Source organism: Monodon monoceros, unplaced genomic scaffold, assembly GCF_005190385.1.
Source record: "Monodon monoceros isolate NGI ecotype Baffin Bay Population unplaced genomic scaffold, NGI_Narwhal_1 Super_Scaffold_3, whole genome shotgun sequence".
Lineage (NCBI taxonomy): Eukaryota > Metazoa > Chordata > Mammalia > Artiodactyla > Monodontidae > Monodon > Monodon monoceros.
Genome location: NW_021703780.1, coordinates 58692073 through 58713513, shown reverse-complemented (window position 1 = coordinate 58713513; position 21441 = coordinate 58692073). Strand labels below are relative to the sequence as shown.

Below are 21441 nucleotides of genomic sequence, written 5' to 3'. Positions count from 1 at the left end.
GGACCACGGCGCCTTAGCGGGCCGCTCTCCCGTTCCTGCACGGCGGGGCAGCCGCCGGCCTCTACCCGGGACAGCGTCCGGAGAGGACGCGTGCGCCCCGCCCCTGCCCCGGGCCGACAGACAGCGGCGGGCTGCTCCGCAGCGCGGGGACTACTTTCCACCGCCCCCCCCGCGCCCCGCCCCTTGTCCTCGCGCGGCGGAACGCTTCGCGCTGCGCCGCTGGCGGCAGGATACAGAGGCTCCTGCGCGACTTATAAGAGCTCCTTGTGCGGCGCCATTTTAAGCCTCTCGGTCTGTGGCAGCCGCGTTAGGCCGGCCCCGGGAGCGGAGAGCGAGGGGAGGCGGAGACCGAGGAAGGTCCGAGGAGCAGCTCCGATCCCCGTCGAGCCGCCACTGCAGGCCGAGGACGGTCGGACTATCGCGGCGGGAGGAGCCTGTTCCCCTGAGGTGCTTGGGCGCTCCTTTCCTTACCCTTCTGGGGCTGCTCCCACTCCCGCTTCGGAGCCAAACTTCGTCGCGGGCGCGCGGTCCCGGCGGCACCTGGGAACCGGGCCCAGCGCAGCCCAGAGGCCCCGGGTGGGGAGCGGGGGTTGCGGGCTGGGGACGCCGGAGAGGCGGCGGAGGCGGGCCGCGCTCGGGGGGTGGAGGGCGGCGGCCTGGCCCGGTTCCGGTCGCGCCGCTCCTCGGGGGCCCGGGGGGCACCGCTTTCGGGGAGGGGGCGCCGCGAGGGCGCGTCCTGGAGCTCGGATGGCCGGCGGGGTGTGGGGGGGAGTGCTGTGGTTTCTGTCCGGGGCTCCGGCCGCGGCTGAGTTTGGGGGAGGGACCCTGCGCCTCGGGATGCGCCGGGGTGGGGGGCGGGGTGGGGACGGGGGACTCCGCCTTCCCGGCCTCCGCGGGGAGTTGGGGTGCGGGCGCTGGGCCTGGGACGCCACCCGAGGTCCCATCTCCAGGTTCCCCCTTTCGTGCTTAAGGACGGACTGTTAAGAGGATCGTTAGTATTTTTTTTTTTTAATGCCCTGCCGGCGTGAGTGCGCTTGTTTAAATCGAAGCAACTTTAAACCTTAGAGGATCCAAACTGTTATTGCAGACGGTGCGATGCGCCAGGAGGGTTTGCACAGATAAAAATCCATATCTTGCACGTAGATTTTCTTGTACGGTGCAGGTGGGTGAAAGCGGCGTGCAAGGGAGGTCCTGGGAAAAATAAGGGCGAGGGCGACTGGCTAACTGGCTCTTATCAAGTGACCCATGGGATTCAGCCTCTGACTGCTTCGAAAATTTTGTTCGTGGAAATTCTTTATTCAGATAGTTTTATGGCAGCTAAACTTGATTTTGAGAACACTTTCCAGCGGGGTGAAGTTTTCCCTCGCTACGAAATTGCCCGAAGGAAATTCAAGCGTTGCAACTTTGTTCCGTGTTTTGTCTGGGGAGAGGACTTGGAACAGAGACTTTCGAAGTTCAGTTCTTACAGCCCGCTTCTGAATCCGCTAAACTTGAAAGCTTTGGCAGTCGGATGTAGTTGTTTCCTTCGATTTCTGTTCCCTGTTGGAGGGAGCATTGTCTCCTACTTTGTATCTTCCAGACATCTGTGGTCTCCCCTCCCCCCCCGAGTTTGTGAGTGGTGAATGAAGGGAGACTGGCCTGCTGGTATGCAGAGGTCGGCAGAAGGAAATCGAGGAGTGGTTTTAGTGAAACGAGAGCTTTGTGTCGTGAATAGTGGTGGCTTAGACTAGACAGCAACTTGAAGAGACGGCTAGCCTTTGATAAAGTCTGGGCTGCTGTTTTTTAGATCGCTAAGTTATAAAGTATTTTGTCTGGAACTTGGGAAGCCATTTCATTATTGTCCCTTGGTGTACATTCAGTACCTTCAGCTATCTTCCTGTTAACTTGTCTTCGTCCTAAGAAATAGTGGACATAGCTTGAAATGTTATTTATATAATGCTGCTGTTTAGTATCTGCTTAAATTAGTGATGTAAACTTCTACTTGGGAGGCTCACCGCCCCCCCCCCCCGGTGTGAACTAAGGCGGCTGCTACATTTATTTTACTTTTACATTTAAACCCACAAATATCTGGGTTAAAAAAAAAAAGTACCATTAAGGTTTGAGAATATCCTTTCACAAAATTTGATTAAGTTGTGCCCAGTATTCATTACTTTGACCTGGTCTTTGTTCTGAAGGCCATGTACAAGGCCCTAAAGTGATTGCAACAGTAGCTTGAAAAACTTCCAGAAGACTATTCTGTAGGATTAAAGGAATGCTGAGACTATTCAAGTCTGAAGTCCTTGAGGGGGAAATTAAAAAACTGCACTAGAAAGTTTAGTATAGTATGTAACTTAGAGCCCTTGTGGAGTTCTAGGCCTGAGATTCTCCCAGAGGCTAGAGCAGTCATTTAAAATCACTTTCAGGAAAAACCAATTAAAAAAAAAAAAGGTGGCTTAAAAAAAAAAATTTAGCAGTGTTCAAGTGTCAGTAAGTGTTCAAGAATTTTCTTTCTTTTGAAATGTTGTCTGTTTCCTTTACCAAGGTAATTATGTAGAAAACTGTAGATTCCCATATTAAAACTGAAACTGAATTGAGCTTCCTACTGTTACTAGTGATTAAGAGAATAAAAACTATACATATAAATGAAGTGTATTTTTGTTTTCATAGACACTTCCCTCTTCCACCTCCCCAAATGGGAAAGGGAAAATATGAAGTAGGCAGATTTCTCTAAGGGTGTTTTGAGATTTGGTTCTTAGGAAAACTTTATCTGCAGATATCCTTTTTTATTGTTGGGAGGGGTGGAAAGAGGAGCGTAAGTATTGTTGAAACTAGGAACATGGAGAATTCAAAAGTTTGAATCTCAGTCTTTTATAGTTATAAGTAGCACTGAACTTAAAACCACAGAAATGGAGTATATGTAGTATCTTCATCCAAATGAAACTTTTGTGTTATTGAAATGAAACAATATACATCTGTCCAGTTACAATAAGCTTTTATTTCTCTTTTATGGTTTACTAGTTGCTGATAATAATTGTAGAGGAGGAGGTGGTAAATTTTAAGTTTGTACTTTGAGCTTGGTTGGAAGCATGCTTGATTGCCAACCCAGGGCAGAAGGGATGAATGCATTTAGAGCAGGACAAACTTCTAATAAAAAGTATTGGCAACTCTTTCGTGCTACATGTTGACTTGTGACATTGGTTGTGAAAACATTAGTTGTGTTAACTTAGTTGTATTCTTGTAGCTCTCTCTTTGTTGGGAATATGGTATCTTTAGTTGAAACACCTTGACTAAAAACATTTTTATACCATAAAAGTAAATAGTAAAACACAGACTAGGAGCTACTGCTTGCTGATTCGTCCAGAGCATGTAGCTGTTGCCTCTTGTACCCTCATTGAGAGGATACTGAGTTGCAGAATCAGTTCTCATTCTTTAACAGAGTATTGTTTATGTAATACCTTTCTAATTGTGGTGTGATAGAGTAATAGGCTAAAATAAGTACTTAAGTTTCATGAAAGGAAAATATGTGATTTGTATTGCTTGAAAATGAGTAGGAGTTAACTTGTGTAGTTTTTCATCACTTAAACTCTGGAGAAAGTTCTTTATTTCCTCTGTTTACTTAAGAATGCTGCTTTTGTGTTTTACGCAAGTCTGAGCTTGACCAGGTTTGAAATCTAGATACTTCTGTTGAGGCCTGAACCCTGCCTGTATCCTTGAAGTGTGTTTTTAATCTGCTTTCTCCCTAAGGAAAAAGCAGCTCTTAATAGACAAAGTCAGTCACATTAGGAACCCTTTTTAGAGTTTAACTATCTTTGTAAGTTTGTTAATTGTGGGCATCTCTTCTTTTAAGAGAGATTCCCTATCCCCAAAGTCTCCCTCAAACTTGATGCAGTTGAGTGAGAATAGAGTTAGGGCATACTATTGCATGCTTCGGTCACATTGAGTGCCCTCCAGTGGATATAATATAATGCCAGTGGTATTTTTTTCCCCATCAAGTTTGCGTGGAATATATTTACAAACGGTTTTGATGGGAAAGCATCAGTCAAGGAACCTTTTGAATTCTAGAATAGCTTATTTATATTATTACTGCTAATTAAAAGGTCGTCTTGAGAACATGTCATCTCAACCATTATTTGCAGGAGAAAGGTCAAAGTTAAGTTTGGGGTTAAATTTTATTTGTTACTTAAAATAGGAAGTTCTGCTTAAATATATCATAATTATAAACCAAAAACTCAGTATAATTTTGGGGTAAATGATCCTCATGTCTAGCCATATTAATGAATTACAGAAACTAAAATTCTCAGAAGAAGTTAACAAAGAAGTGAATTGTCAATTTGTCTAAAATCTCTTATACAGTAGAACATGAGTAAGTCTTCAACTTGGTTTTATTTTCAAGGAATATTATGTCTGTGTTAAGAACTGGGTATCAACAGAGCTAGTTGAGTCAACTTACGTGAACTCTAGAGCACAATGCCTAGTGACTGTAGGCATTTGTGTAGCGTATACATCTGTATAGTGCTGTGATGCACAATACCAGTATTTTGACCTTTAAAATTTTCAGTAAAAACCTTTCTCCACACTCCTATGTTAAAAGTTCTTGCTGTTTCTATTAGTATCATTATTTTATGAAAATACTTGTTTTAAATCAGATTCTGATTAGTAACAGGAAGAAAGCCCATTTAAAAATAGCTTTTAGGGACTTCCATGGTGGCACAGTGGTTAAGAATCCGCCTGCCGATGCAGGGGACACGGGTTCAAGCCCTGGTCCAGGAAGATCCCACATGCCACAGAACAGTTAAGGTCGTGTGCCACAACTAGTGAGCCTGCGCTCTAGAGCCCCCGAGCCACAACTACTGAGCCTGCATGCCCTAGAACCTGTGCTCTTCAACAAGAGAAGCCACCGCATTGAGAAACCCGCGCACCGCAATTAAGAGTAGCCCCCGCTCGCTGCAAATAGAGAAAGCCTGCGCACAGCAACGAAGACCCAGTGCAGCCAAAAATAAATAAAAGCAAACATTTTACAAAAAAATAGCTTTTAGAAGTCAAATGGTCATTTTATGGAAAATTCTCAGTTTAGAAAAAAAATTTTAACTTTGTATATTTTCCGTAAATAGGTGCTTGAAATGAAATTTAAAAGTTGATTGAGTAGGGAGGGAAAATGACTGTTATCACTTACTGCTCTATTTTGCACTTGGAATTTAGTATATTTTTGTGGAAACATTGATAATGATTTTTGACTATTTAAGAAATGTATTGTTATACCGTTTTTGTAATAGATTAAAAAATTATTTAACTTATTTATTTTTGGCTTTGTTGGGTCTTCATTTCTGCGTGTGGGCTTTCTCTAGTTGTGGCGAGCGGGGGCTACTCTTCTTTGGGTGCGCGGGCTTCTCATTGTGGTGGCTTCTCTTGTTGCAGAGCATGGGTTCTAGGCGCGCGGGCTCAGTAGTTTTGGCTCGCGGGCTCAGTAGTTGTGGCTCACGGGCTCTAGAGCGCAGGCTCAGTAGTTGTGGCACACGGGCTTAGTTGCTCCGTGGCATGTGGGATCTTCCTGGAACAGGGCTTGAACCTGTGTCCCCTGCATTAGCAGGCGGATTCTTAACCACCGCGCCACCAGGGAAGTCCCTGTTATACCTTTTTAAAAACGTGAGGCAAGATTGCCTCAGCTGTTTCATATAAATGGTTATTTCAGAATGGGTTGTGGTCCTTCAGAAAGCATCATATGTGGAATAAGTAATGGCTAAGTCCATAACTAGTGTTTGCATCATTTACTGTCTGTAGGTCAAATAGCTTCTATTCCAGTTTTCCAAGATTTTTATGAGATGAGAGTAGATTTGAAAGTTCTCCTGAAAACTGTGTACATCTTACTTAAAAAAAAAAAATTCTGCCTGTTGAGGACCTAATTTATCTCTTGAAATAGGCTGCTTGTCTTCATTTATATAGCATGCAACAATTTGACATTCAAGATAAGTGACTAAAGTAAGATTGCTGTCACAAACCATATAGGATTGATCTTGCATCACAGTGGGAATAACTACTCAGTGTCTCCAGGGCCAGGCAGGTATGGACTAACTGGGACCCTGTGAACTACGACAAATTGGGGAACACATGTCCTATCTAAGCCAGTCTTCAGCTCCAGCCATTGTGTGGGAAAGTAGTTCATGTTTCCACATCATCTGAATTTTTTTTCCCCTAAGAGAAGCAGGAAATCTGGATTAATGTGCATCCCATGATTTGCACACATTGGTGAATGAAATTCGTGTTTTGAGACACTGTAACACAAATTAAATACACCTATTGGCAGGATCTGCCAGTTTGTGACATCTGCAGTAGTCCATTTAGAGTACAGTTTTTTTATAATGATGATTCTACTAAATGATTGACGGTAATACGATTCTCCGGGTATGTATGCATCTGTATCTATGTATACATAAGTATATATATGTATAACTTAGGAAGTAAGATTTGTTAAACTATTAGATTCATATTTGGCACTTGAAAAATGCCTTGTATCGATTATAGATTAGAAACTTAAAACAGGTTCATATTACTAACTTTGTGAAATCTGGGAAACGTACACTTATAAGTTTAGGAATTAAGATGGTTTGGGTCAAGGAAAAGGAGGAGAAATAACTTGTTTATTACTTGATCATCTTAAGTATAGTTTTTAAAAATGTTTTCTTAAATGAGGTCTCAAAACTTAATATTTGAAGGTACCTAAAATGCTGGGCAAATTCTGGCTATGTGTACACAATCATGTCAGCCTGAAATTTTATTGATGGCGTTAACTCATGTCCTGGTTTTCAGCCAAAGTCTGCATTTCTGTGATAAACTATTATCAGACTAGATTTAAAACTGAAAAGCAAAGTTTAGGTAATGAAAAATTAATTGAATACTAGTTTTATTTAAATTAATGGCTTACTGCTATTTGGTCAGAATAAATTTATGCAGGCAATTAAGTAGATATTGGTTAAATCTTTTGCTGCTAGGGCAAGGTTTTTCATTTCCAGAGTTTGGAAAGTTGGGTATTTAGTTTTCTGACTACATGTTTAAATGGCAGACTATGTCTGGGCTGAAAACGCAAAACATAGGCCAACATTGGTTTTAAAAAAAATCTGAAAATAGTGCTGAAGACTGCAATTGTTTTTATATGATATGGTATAGCATGCAAGCCAAACTAATCAGTGGACTTTTCACAAAACATTCATCCCAAGGTGTTCACCCCTTGGCCTGTTCCGCAATCCCCATATAACTTTACAGAGCCACTGTAAAGTTTCTCTTGTAATAGTCCAGAAATTTCCTGCCCCTGATTTCTTTTGAACTTGTTGAAAAGGCCTCCCCCGCAACCCCCCTCAAAAAAAACAGTTTGAAAAGTATGAATAGCTGGATGATGCTGGTTTGAAACTGCTTCACGCAGTGCCATTTTGCTCCCCTGTTTCTTTCCATCTATTAATTTCTTCACTCATATTCCCATGGTTTTACTTGTGATTTCATAACTTACATGTTGCTGGACTGATATTTTCCTTTTAACTGATGTAACAGGTGTGTTAAACAATTAGTTAAAAAATTGGGGGTGAGGGAGATATTTTTAACCTGTTTCAGTTCTTTGAAGTTCATCAGTCCTCATGGCATACAAAGGATAGCTGTGATAAATCTTATCTTAAATGCTGGTAGCAGATCTGACTTGGAACGAAAAGATGTGCACATGTTAAAGGGTTAGTTAATAAGTTTCTTTTATTAACAGGTTTTATGATAGCTGAAATAATTGTGATATTTATGTACACACATTATTGTACATTATCCATATAAAATTGTGAGAAGTTAGATTTACTGCAGACTTTCTCGGGAATGCATTTTGAAGATGATCTTAATGATTGTAATTTGCTTCCCAGGGAGGGGGTTCTAAAAGCTGCCCCCCTACTTTATAGTATAATTAAGTGGTTTGGGGGTAAGGGTGTAGGGAGTGAGTCTGTCTTTGAAGTCTTCTATATACCAGATGAATGACCCATGTGTAAGGGAGGAACAAGGGTTTCTTGGAAATATTTTTCAATCCAACTAACTATGGAGGTTTCTAAGTGGAGTTCCATTCTATTGTGTAGAAAGTGGTGAGGTAGACACTTCAAATCTTTCCTGAGCAACTGAAAGAATGTAGCAATGTCAAACATTACTTTATACCCAACAGTTCATTTAGATACAAAAGTAGACACTACATAAATGTTATATAGGAAACATAGTATGCTGACCTGGTACTCTTTAGATAGATTCTTATTAGTCTTTCTGGTACTTTGCTTAAAGTTGTTTTACCTAAAGTTTGTTTAGTTTTTAAATTATTTTATTATTTTTTTAATTTGATATCTTCTCTTGGAAAAGCCACATGAGATATGAGTGAGGTTTATATCGTTGTAACTTTTACTTATGAATGTCCTCTGTGTTCCATTTACAAGGTGAAACTCATATCTGATAGTTGTCCTCTATAGGTCACCGTTTCCTGCCTTAATTCTGCTGTCATTTTTCCTAGGTCCGAGTCAGAGTGCCAGCCAGTCTATTCCCCCATAGAATGAAAAGAGGCTATAAAGTTTAACAGATTAGAAATCTGGGAGTCACTCATAAGGCAAAGTAATGATAGTTAAAATACTAAAACTGGATCTTTTTTGTAAGAATACTTACATTCTTGAATCATGCTTGAAGAATGCCCTGACTATATGCCAAAGAGCCTTAGGTTTCTCCTTATTGCCGTTACACCCCAGATCGTATTACATTTCTCTAGAAAGTGCTAAGACAGAAGACTGTTTAACCATCTCTTTGCTCGTCATACTAGTCCCCTTTTCCCCATCAGAAGCTAAATAAGTAGGAACTCCTTCACCTTCTTATTATCAATCCGCATGGATGGAGGGTCCATCTTTATAAAGGAGTAAGCATTATATTCTGGTCAGAGGTCAGTCCTAACACATGCGTTTTGTAGGACTTTGTTTCTTTAGTTATGCCTCACTCTTCTGTATGTATTACCCATATCCCTCCACATTTGAATCCCATTGCTGTTTTTGGTCTCCATCTCCCACATATTATCATCTCCTGAAGTCCATTCATTGTGCCTTCTGGAACTCATAGTCCTTAGCAAATCCTTTTTATTGTCTATCTGTTCTGGGAATGTTTCCTTCTCTTTCTTGCTCCAGCTGTAACCTAGCCTCTCCGCTGATAATGCTACTGACTTTGAAACTCTCTGAAGTGGTAGATGTTCCCTCTTCTTGCACACCTTTTATTGGTGAGCCAAGAGGTAGAGTAGATGTCTTCTTTGTTCCTTATTATCACTTCTTGACCATTCTTTTCCAAAACTTTAAGCTTTGACTCTCATGCCATCAAATTATACCACCCACTACCCCTCCTCATTTCAGTCGTCTACCAACTTTACTGGGTCGTTCCCCTACTTCCTTGAATACCATTATCTCCTGGCTCACTGTCGTCTTTATTTCTGTCATAATTCTTGGTTCTTGGTGATACCAATATCCGTGTGGAGCAGTGCTGCTCAAAATGTCACCTGGTCTGTGAACTGTTTGTTACTAGTATGAATTGCAGTAAGGAGTTTGTGCCAAAATGTAACTCACCTGTGTTGCTAAGTTCAGTGTTTAGTTCAGCAGACTTTTTTTGGTGCCAAAACTTTTTTGATGAAGGAAGCAGTATGTTGGTTTATATAATCTGGCACAAGCTCCTTAGGGTGTCGTGGTCTGGTACTTTGAGTAACACTGATGTAGAGGATGCTTCCGCTGTTCTGACCTCTTAGTTCCTTGATGTCCTCTCCTCCAGTGATCTTATTTTTCCATCTGATTCAACCACCCCAGTACTTCAATTCAAACAGCCTTTCAGCCCCACTGAAACTTACACTGTCTTTCTAAGCTTTTCAGTATCCCTCACCCTCACTTCTACCCAACTGAAATTTCATGTTGAATCATAATCACTTCCTTATATACACTCTCAACAACCTTGTCCCTCTCTGATTTCATGTCCAGTGGTCCTTGGTCTCTTAGTTCACCCCTCTTTATGACTGTATCTTTTTCCTCTCTCCTCAAACCTCCCGAAACCCACTCCCCCATCCTTGCTTTCATCTATTTCCCTTGCTTTCTATTTCACAAAGCATATTGAATAATTGGAAGAATTCCTGTATGCTTCCACATCTGTGACTGTGCCCTTTACCTTCTCCTCTGTCATCATGGACAAACTGTAGCGTTCAGAGATAAGGACAACCAGCTCATTTCTATACTAGATCCCATTCCCTCTTGCTCTCAAGAATACGACCCTGTCATTCTCCCTTCTCTGGCATCATTGGTTTTTCCTTCTGTGAGCATACAGACATGATATTATTTGTCCCATTTAAAACAAAAAAATCTTTTCTTCCTATTTCCCCTTTCATCCACCCAGTCTGCTTCTTTTTCGAACAAGACACTTTGAAACAATTGCTTGGATACACTCTCTCCCCTTTTCTTTTCAGCCCCTACCAGTGACCACCATGTTATAAATCTCTAGTCCTCATCTCACTTAACCTCTCAGTAGCATTTGGTACAGTTGCTTGAGACACAAGTTTCCCTTGGCTTCTAGGCCACCGCATCTGCTAGCAGGTTTTATTTCTACCTCACTGGTGGTTCCTCCTTAGTCTTCCTTGCTTTTTCTGTCATCTCTGACCTCTATGTTGTAGTGGCTGAAAATTTAGTCCTTGGACCTCTCCTTTTTCATTGTGTAAATACACTCCAGTCTCATAGCTTTAAACATTTAATCTATTTGCTCATGGCTTCCAGATTTATATCCCTAGCCTGGGTTTCTCCCCTGAACTATAGATCCTGATAGCCAACTTTTTCCCCAACATTTTGGATGTCTCAGAAGCATTCTCAAATGTAATATCTAAAACTGAGCTCCCAATTTCTCTTAAAGCTGCTTCTCTTAGTCTGTCCTAAATGGAACTCAGTCTTTCCAGTTACTCACACTTAAAACCTTGCTGTTCTTGACTGTCTTTATCGTACCCCATATCCAAACCCTGTCTGAGAATTGTGTCTGCTCTCCTTTTAAAATATGTCCAAAATCTAGGCATTTCTTACCATGCCATTTCATAGCCTTGCTGTCCTAATCTTTTGCCTGGATTACTGCACAGGTCTTCTAACTGGTCTTCCTGCTTACACCTTTGTTCCCCTTAAACGTATTCTCAACACAGTGGCCAGAATAATCCTTCTAAAGCAATAGATCATATAACTTCTCTGTTTGAAAACCTCCAGCGGCTTAACCGTCTCATTCTGTAAAAGCACAAACTCCTATGTGTTTGGACTACTCTCTTTATCACCTACTCCTTTCCTCCTCTCACTCTTCATAGGAATAAAACTGAAAGGAGATAAAGAAAGAAAGAGAGGAAACCAGTAAAATAACTACGGCAGTCATCCAGGTGACAGATGGTGGTGGCTTAGGTTAGGGTAGTAGCAGTAGGACAGAGTAGCTAGATTGGAGGAATGCTTTGGAGTTAGAAACAATAGGCTCTGCATCTGCAAACTCAGTGAAAGTGCAGTTCTTCCCCAACTTTCTGTCTCCTATCTCGCTTTATGTTTTTCCTTAGGCCTCATCACTGTCTAACATAATAGATATTTTACCTTTTTACCACCTTTTTCTTAGCCTCCTAGAACATGAGCTCTAGGAAGACAGGGATTATTGTCTATTTCCTTACTGTTTTCTTCCCAGTACCTAGAATAATAGTACATAACTAGATGATCAGTGAATATGTGTTGAGTGAATGACTTTTAAATCTTTTCACCTCATTTTGGATCTTTCCCAATAGCATACAAATATATTCCATCTTTGCAGAGGTGGTTCCTTCCTGTCATTTATGGCTCATGTCAGATTGAGTTCTTCCCTCTTCACTCATTTTCACTTTATTATATTCTTTTATTTAGTTTGTGGCACTTAATCATACTCTGAAGTAACATTTGTTTACTCGCTTGTTCTTTCCCCCGTCACTGTCTTTTTCTGATTTGTATGCCTGGTACTCAGAACAGCATCTGGAAGTTGTAGGTGCTAATAAATACTTGTTGAATGGGTGAATATTCTGGAATTGGACGACCTTTGTTTCTTTCCAGCTAATGCCCCTTTAATTTCTCTGCTCCCTTTCATAGTCTGAAAGAGATATCCTATGGATATGGTCTTCATTTTTCATCTCCTATTCCAGTGTGTGTTCTGCTTTCATTATTTCAGTGAATGTGCTCTTGCTGAACTCACTGTTGGACCTCCATGCTGACCAGTCAAAGAGATACTTTTTACCTTTAGTCTTGCTGGATCACTCAGCATTTGGTGCATTTTTTTTTTTTTTTAACTTCCCTCTGGAACCGCAGTGTCCAGTAGAACTTTCTGTGATGGTGGAAGTGTTCTACATATGTGTGGTCTGATATGGTCGCCATGAGCTACATGTGGCTCTTGAGCACTTGGAATGTGACTGATGAGCTAAATTTTAATAAAATTTAAATGTAAATAGTCATGTGTGACTAACGGCTACTGTATTGGACAGCGCAGTTCTAGAAACGTTCTCCTTTCTTACATTGCACCAAACTCAGTAAGTATCACAACCTAATTGCTCAAGCCAAACACCTAGTAGTCATCTTTAATTCCTCTCATCTACTTTAATTTCTCTCATCTACTGCAATCAGTCCATCAACCAGAGACTCTTTTCTATCTCCAAAGTATTTCTCTAACCTAGCTACTTTTTGTTCCTAGTGCTGTTACCCTAGCCTAGGCCACCACCATCTGTTACCTGGACATTGCTATAGTTGCTTTACTGGTTTCCCTTTTTTCTGTTCCCCTTTCAGTTTTTTTTCATTATAGCCAAAGCCAGTTTTGAAAGACTCAAATACGATCTTGTTATTCACCTGCTTATAACCTTTTATGGACTTCCAGTGGCACTTAGAGTAAAAAATACATTTTTTAACAAAGGCTGTAGAGCCCTACATGATCTGGCTATTTTCAGCCTCATCTCATTTTAATCACACTTTCCCACTTTAATCGAACCACCGTGGTCTTAAAAGATGACGGGGTCCTGATGATTGTGGGCTTCTGCACATGTTTTCTGGAATGTTCCTGCTCTGCTCCTTACATGCTGGCTCTTCTGCATCTTTCTTCAGGTTTCAGCTTGAAGGTTATCCTCACAGCTTAAAGGTACCCTTGAAGGTTACCACAGAAGCCTGTGGCCACTCTGAGTAGGGCCTTGCACTTGTCCTAGTGTCATTTCCACTCCATTCTCCCGCTTGTTAACTTAGTTATACACTTATCACTCTTTGTAATTGTTTATTCACTTGTTGTCTGTCTATCAAGAATGCAAGGACCACATCTATTTTATATCACCACTGTGTCCCCAGAATCTATTACTCTTCTTGGTATGTAGCAGTTGCATAACAAAATTTGAATATATGAAATCTTTACATTGCATTTATGCTATTGGTATTGCTATGTCCTGGAACTATGGAGTAAATGAAAGAATTGTGGGAGAGGTTTCTTGTGGAACAGAAAATCTCTTGATTAAATCACAATTTGGTAAACTGAGAAGATAATATACCAATTGGGCATTTTTATATAGCTCCAGGTTATGACTTATTTATTGGTGTATTTTTGGACTCACAGTAGAACAGAGATTTAGAGTTCCTTGAATTTCTTTGTTTTCAGGTAATGGAGTAACATTTTGAAAATAAAAGTTTCCTAGCTTACTCTGCTTTCTATAATATTCTGCTACTCTTCCTAAATTTGAGAGAGCCTCATAATTAGGAGACCTACTGCTATGGTAAGGCTGTCAAACGCAGCAAGATGTCCTTCTGCTTGGGAGAGTGCCGTAAACTTCATATGCGTCGTGTGGGGGCAGAAGGTTGCTAAAGATTAAGTTAGAATATGTGCTGTCTTAATGAATAGATGCTTTGCAAGGAGCTGATGTTAGGGTTACTCTGTGGAGTCGGGTTTATGTTTTGGGTTTTTTAGCCTGGGTTACTGACTAATGTTATACATAGAGTTGAGTCATATAGTTTGTCTACAGCTGTAGCCCTTTGCTCTGAGGGTAGCAGCATCAGCAACATGTATGGCACTTAAAAAAATAATACAGTGCCAAGGTTCTATCCCAGCCCTGCTGATAGAAAACCGTGGGGATGGAGCCTGGTAACCTGTGTTTTTTAAAGTTCCAGGTTAGAGCCTTTGGAAGGATCTGTTTGCCAGTTTAAAGGGCTCTACAAGCAAGCTTGGAGATCTTTTTAGTAAAACACAATTTTAAAGGGGGAAATTGGATGAAGGCAGTCAAAAGGTACGGACTTCCAATTAAAAGATAGATAAGTACTAGGGATGTAATGTACACCATGGTAATTTAACATTGCTTTATGTTATATATGGAAGCTGTTAGAGTAAATCCTAAGTTCTCATCACCAGAAACAATTTTTTTCTATTAATTTTGTATCTATATATGAGATGATGGGTGTTTGCTAAACTCTTCATGATGTATGTAAATCAAATCATGCTGTATATCTTTTTTTTTTTTTTTTTTTTCCTGTACTCAGGCCTCTACTGTTGTGGCCTTTCCCATTGCGGAGCACAGGCTCCAGACGCACAAGCTCAGCGTCATGGCTCACGGGCCCAGCCGCTCCGCGGCATGTGGGATCTTCCCGGACCGGGGCACGAACCCATGTCCCCTGCATCGGCAGGCGGACTCTCAACCACTGCGCCACCAGGGAAGCCCCCATGCTGTATATCTTATACAGTATGTATGTCGTTTATATCTCAATAAAACTGGAAGAAAAAATTATAAACTCTGGAAAAAAAAATAAAAATAACTGTTGGAAGGTACCAAGAGAACTGCAAAAGAAGTTTGAGGAGATGTGACCCATGAAAGAAGGGAACTACACTCACTGGGTGACATCCATATTTCTAAGGCTTCTCCAATGAGAACAGTCACCAGTGTTTCTGGTGCAGTATGACTAGAACTCATGAAGTATCAGACGATGGAGCTCAGGGTTGCCAGGATGGCTGGAAGTTGAGTTGGGGGGTAGGTAGATTCACAGTGGAGGGAGTCCCAGAGGGGAGCTTCAGAATCTGTACATAACTCCCTTCAGATCCTCGGCCTACCCCAGAAGTGTGTGTGTGTGTGTGTGTGTGCACGCGCGCGTGTGTGTGTGTGTGTGTGTGTGTGTGTCGAGGGGTGGGGGGTGGCAATTCCAAGGAACTCATTTTAAAGCAATACATGGAACACTGAGGAACATGAGCAGAGATTTCAGCTTCTACCCGCACAGTGAAGCTTGGTCCTGCCAAGTTAGGGGGTCTTGGTAAACACCTCATGCTTTTCATTTGAAACCAGGGAAGGGTCACACCTTAGGAGTAAAGACGTTTCCCAGGATTAAGGTAATTTACCCTAAATCTAAGGGTAAAATCTGAAATAGATTCCTCCTAAGAAAGTGTAAAACCAAGCTCCGTAAAATTAAGGTGATTTAACTGCCTTAAAGAAGAAAACTCAACAGTCTTTAGAAGACTCCAGAAACCAGAGTCTCCACAATATATCTAATACACAATCTATAATGTATGCAATATACAATCAATAATTACTAGACATGTGATAAAATAAGAAAAAGTCACCCAAAGTCAAGAGAAAAAAAATGCTGAAATAACCCAGATGTTAGGATTTGCAGACAAAAGTAAGACAAGAGGAACAAGACCAGCATATAATTTATAACAGCTATAAATGAAAAAACGTTTAAAAAAAAGACTCTCCAACTGGGTTAAAAAAGATAACACCCAACATGATATTCAATGTATGAGGCACATTTAAAACAATTAAAACAAAGATTCAAAAGGTGAAAGAGAAGTAGCAAAAATATATCAAATAATATATAAATAGCAGAAGTAACAGTATTTGTATCAAAGTCAGTTTGCTATAAGAAATTTAAATTCTTTGATAATCTGTACAGTTTTACAGAATTTGGTATTATATCTACATCCGTTGATATCTCTGTGATACATTGTTTAGTTAAAATGCTTTAGAAAACACATTTGGTATGAAGATACGTAGTACAGTTGACTTTTTTTTTTTTTTTGCGGTACCCGGGCCTCTCACTGCCGTGGCCTCTCCCGTTGCGGAGCACAGGCTCCGTACAGTTGACTCTTGAAGAACACAGGTTTGAACTGCATACATCAACTTAAACACTTTTTTCCACCAGTAAATGTAGTGCCTGTATTTTGATTTTACAAATCTTTAAGTGTGAGGAAAAGTTTCTGTTGGATTAGAGATCGCAGTATGTGGAAGAAAAAAACGAGGGGTTTGAGTTTTGATTCTGTCCCATCCTTGGGCGAGTCATTTATCAGTTCCTTTGTTTCTGAGGCAGAGATAGCAGTATGCAGATTTTCTACCATGTGGGGGCCTAGTGCCCCTAAACCCCTGTCGTGTTGTTCAAGGGTCAGCCGTGTATATATCTTCAAAAATGTTCATTGAGCACTTTCTGAAAGTACCAGGTGCGTAACTGTTGAAAAAGTAGACTAAAATGCATAGAGAGAAAGTTGGAATTATTAAGACAGTAATATTCTTCATATTCCTCTGTATAAAGGTATTTATTAACTTATAATCAGAATATATATATATATATATACACTATTGGGGGAAAAGTAGATGAAAAATCATTCTCTCTATGACAGTAACACTAGAAATTGTTTCTAGAGAGTTAAAAAATAATTCTAGGTAACTCATAATTTCTGTGTCATCATAACATCCTCTGTAGACACTGTCTCCATTGGCCAAACGTGCGGGTCTAAGTGATATTAATAATGATCATTAATTAATAACAACAACAGTGGCTAACATTTTTTATGGGGGGAAGAAAAAGGCATATTGAAGCCATGTTCTAGTTTGGCATATAACTGACCTTTATGGCCTGATATGTTTTTCCCAAACAAATGGGCTTGATGTGGCTTTCATATGTCATTTGGTCCAGTTTCATTTTTTTCACACAGCCTGCTTTTGAAGATACTCCTGGGAAAAAGGTGAGTGACTTCTCTTAGTAACCTAGTAGCCCACTTAAAAACCCTTTCTGTTGTTGGTCTTCACATTTAGGTTTAATGTACTTAATTAAAATGTAAACTCACTTGCCTTTCGTTTGTACTTAGTGAAAGTAATAAATAGGTGAAGGGTTGGCCAACTGCTGCCTACCACCTGTTTTTGTATGGCCTGAGAACTAAGAATGATTTTTATACTTTTTAATGGCTGATAAAAATCAAAAGACAGATAATATCTCATGACACGTGAAATTTACGAAATTCAAATTTGCACTTTCCATGAATAAAGTTTTTGTTTGTTTGTTTTTTTGCGGTACGTGGGCCTCTGGCTGTTGTGGCCTCTCCTGTTGCGGAGCACAGGCTCTGGACGCGCAGGCTCAGTGGCCATGGCTCACGGTCCCAGCCGCTCCGCGGCATGTGGGATCTTCCCGGACCGGGGCACGAACCCGCGCCCCCTGCATCGGCAGGTGGACTCTCAATCACTGTGCCACCAGGGAAGCCCCATGAATGAAGTTTTATTGGAACCTAGCCATGCTCATTAGTGTGCATATTGTCTGTGGTTGCTCTCTCACTACAATAGCAGAGTTGAATAGTTGCTACAGAGAGCTTAAGGCCAGCAAAACCCTGTAATATTTACTGTCTGGCCTTTAACAGAAAAAGTTTGCTGACTTCTGTTCTAGATGATATACATTGTTCACAAATGAATCCTTCGTGTTCGTAAAGGCATTTAAGAAGTCTCAGGTATATATAATTGTTGGTTTTCTAAGCCTCTATATTACATTTTAGTTGTTCTGCCTACTTTTAGAACATTTTTCTTGTTTTTAGCACATTCAGTCCATCAAGTATTTAAGAGCTTAATGTGTGCTAAGTACTTTGGAAGCAGTGAGGAGCTAAAGGTACAGCCCCAAGACCTCTCAGAGTTCACATATTGAGCATGCCTTTTCTTTTTTTTCTTTTTAAAGATCAGTGTGCCGGTATGGTGGGGAAGGGGAACTCTTACAACAAGTGGAGAAGAGGAAGGTTATTGTTATGGGATAAAAAGCAATGCATGTAAATTGCTTCTGGAAGTCTTTGATTCCCTTCCATTAATTCTGCCTGTAGCCTGAATTTAGAGAGTAACATCTAGAAACTTTCTTGAAGTAAAATCTTCCATTTCCTTGGCATAATATACTCATGTTTGAAAATCCTGCATTTTCTTGTCAGCATTTTTGCTAGGCACAGAGTCAAAATATGGAGTATGTACTGATTCAAATCTTAGAAATATTTTTAAATTTTTTTTTTTTTGCTGTGGTTACTGTTTAAAGAATGTAGTTCTTTAGTATTACTTATGATACTTTTATCTAAAAGTTGCTAACCCTTCTCTTGCACTTAACTGCAACAGTGATTGTTAAATACTAATAGTGTGTAACTTTGGGGTGGGGATGGGATAAATGATTTGATTGAAAGGGCATGTGACTGAGCTAGACAGACCTGGATATGAGTTTTAACAGAGCAGTTTAATAGCTCTACTCATATTAACTGTTGCTAGTCATTTTTTTCATCTGATGATTTGGGGGAATGTTATCTACTTTATGAGGTTGCTTGGGAAGATTCCATTACTTTGTGATGCAGTTGATTTTTAGAATATCGCCGCTTTAGTAGAATAAGAACTGAATGAAAAATCTCTGTTAGGTTAAATTACTAAAAATAGAAATTTATTGATATAATAAAATGACATTTGCCTAAATATTTTAAAAACCTACAGTAAGTTTGATTTCTTTGCTTTTAGAAAACACTGGTTATTTTTCCTAAGAATGTCTCTTTTTTTAAGCAATTTCTTTGTGCCGTGAGGTGCTAATGGTTGGCTGAGTAGTTTCCACATTTCTTTTGCAGAAAGTCCATTTTATAGGCCACTTAGCTTTTATGTTTAGAAACATTTACTTAATGCTGTATATCACTGGCTAACATAGAGTGGGCTAAATGATAGATATTTTCTTGGGCAAATATCATTTCTAATACCGATATATTATTTCTATACATTTTCTTTGCAAAAATGTCTATTAAAAAGTATGCAATGCCTTGCATATTAGATATATGTTGAATTTTTTCTATGTATTCTTTTTAACTTTTAACGGCTTCATAGTAATTCTCTAACCCTCTCAACGTGGATGATTTACAGTAGTCTCCTAACTCTTCTCCCTGCTTTGCTTTTGACCCTCGTGGTCTTTTTTTTCCATATAGACACTAGAGTGAACTTTAAAAATCCTAAATCACAGGTGTTAGTTATTCCAGTGGCTTCCCAGCATGTACCCTTACCCATCTGCTCCCTACCTCTTTTCATGGTTCCCTGATTTCTAGTTATACTGGTGACCTTTCAGTACTGTTTCCCTACAGGTCTTTCCTTCCTTTGCATTGGTTTTCTGCATGGAGTGTTCTGCCCCATCTTCACTTGGCTAGCTCCTCCTTCTGTGCTCCTGCCGCTTCCATCCTCATCACTCACTCTTACATAGTGTAGCCCTCCTCCCCAACTAAGTCACTCTATTCTTACCTTGTTTATTTTCTTCACAGCAGTTCTCACTCTTCAAATTATCTTGTTTTTATTGCTTAACTCTCTAACAGTAGAATGCAGGCTTTCCTAGACGTATGACCTTGACTCTCTGACTGTTATTCACTGTTCCTGCAATGCTAGTAACGTAAAAGATACTTAAATATTTGTTGAAGAGATGAATATACATTCCATTCAATGGATACATTATTTTTTATTCACTCTCTTGTTGATGAGCATTTGGGTAATTTCCAGCTTTTTCTCTGTGAATGCGTCACTGTGCAGCCCCTTGGCATGCTTCTGTGAATATTCTGCAGAATACATTTCTATTACAAAATTGGAATTTTTATGTGAAAGTGTTTACACTTACATTTAATGGATAGTGCCAACTTACCATCCAAAAAGTTTCTGCCAGTTTAACTATATCCATCTCAGCAGTCGGTATTATCTTTTCAGTCTTACCAGTCTGATAAGCAGAAATAAATGAGTTTAAACTCTTTTGCATATGTTTATTGCTTACTTTCTATTTTTCCTTCAGTGATGGTTCCTGCCCTTTCTCTGCTGTACTTATTGATTTCTCCTCAGTTCTTTGTGTACTATGGATATTAGCCTTTAATCATATTTCACTTCTGGTGTCCAATATGTCATTTAAAAAATTACTTTATACATGGTGGTTTTTTGCTTGGGATTTTAAGGTTTTATGCACACACACAAATTATCCTATCTATTTGATTTCAGAGTTCCAAGTCATGCTTATGTTGGGCTTCTTACCATGGTTTTATTTCCATATATACCACCCTTGTATAGACCATATTTTATCCCATTGGTATTTTTTTTAACCTGTAAATATTTGGCATATGTAGGTTTAATTTTAATACAATAAGAATGAAAAAATGGTATTTTACAAGGAAAAGTCCCTTTCTCCTAATACTATTAATCAAGTAATCCAGCTGTCTCCCACCAGTTGAAATATCACCGTTTACATTTATTAAATTGCTACATTAAGTCTGGGTGCTTTCTGATTACTATAGTCTCTTAACCATTCCTACCCCCATAATGTAATTGTTAATTGCTTTGGCTGTTGATTTATAATGAATTTTAGTATCTGATAGAATTGGTCCCTTATCGTTATTTTAGTCTTTTTTCTATTATCTTCACACTTCCGTTCCAAATGAATTTAAGAATCATTTTCAGGGGCTTCCCTGGTGGCACAGTGGTTGGGAGTCCGCCTGCCGATGCAGGGGGCGCGGGTTCGTGCCCCGGTCCGGGAAGATCCCACATCTCACATGCCGTGGAGCGGCTGGGCCCACGAGCCATGGCCGCTGAGCCTGTGCCCTGCAACGGAAGAGGCCACAGCAGTGAGAGGCCTGCGTAACGCCAAAAAAAAAAAGAATCATTTTCACTCCTAAAGAAATCTAACTGAGCATTTTCTTGGGAATACATTGAATTTATAAACTAAGTTAGAGAAAACTGGCATCTTTATATAGTACAAAAAAATTCTAGTCAAGAATAAGACAGCTCTCCTTTAATTTTGTATGTACCTTTTTTTGTTGTTTTTATTGTTGCAATTATGAGTGAACTCTTTGTGATTATGTTTTTCTGACTGTCTTAAATGTATGTAGGAAACTAGTTTGTATATAATTTAATAACTTTCATTAAAAATTTGGTTGAACTGTGTTTTCTGTGCAGCTTTATCAGACTGTAAAATCCACTTAAAATGGGTATAAAAGTGTCTCTAGAATGTTAAAAAGAGTGTCCTCAGTTTAAAAGTATTTAGCCAGTCATCATTTTGTGAACTTTGAGAAACAGAATTTTCAGTTTCAAGATGTAATGGAAACAGATCCTCCCACATAACTACAACCCCTAGCCTTTTAAAATAGACTTGTAGGCTGTTTAGCTTTTGAGACTGC

General features: G+C 39.9%; 1 protein-coding gene across 2 annotated transcripts in view; it reads left to right on the top strand.

Moving 5' to 3' along the window:
- Positions 1 to 227: 227 nt before the first annotated feature.
- The window catches only part of CTNNB1 (catenin beta 1), a 41666-nt gene continuing 20452 nt past the window's right edge, over positions 228 to 21441 (top strand). For both annotated transcript variants that reach the window (XM_029241986.1, XM_029241987.1), the window contains exon 1: positions 228 to 447. The gene's annotated coding sequence lies outside the window, so the exon portion shown is untranslated. The remainder of the gene's footprint in view (positions 448 to 21441) is intronic.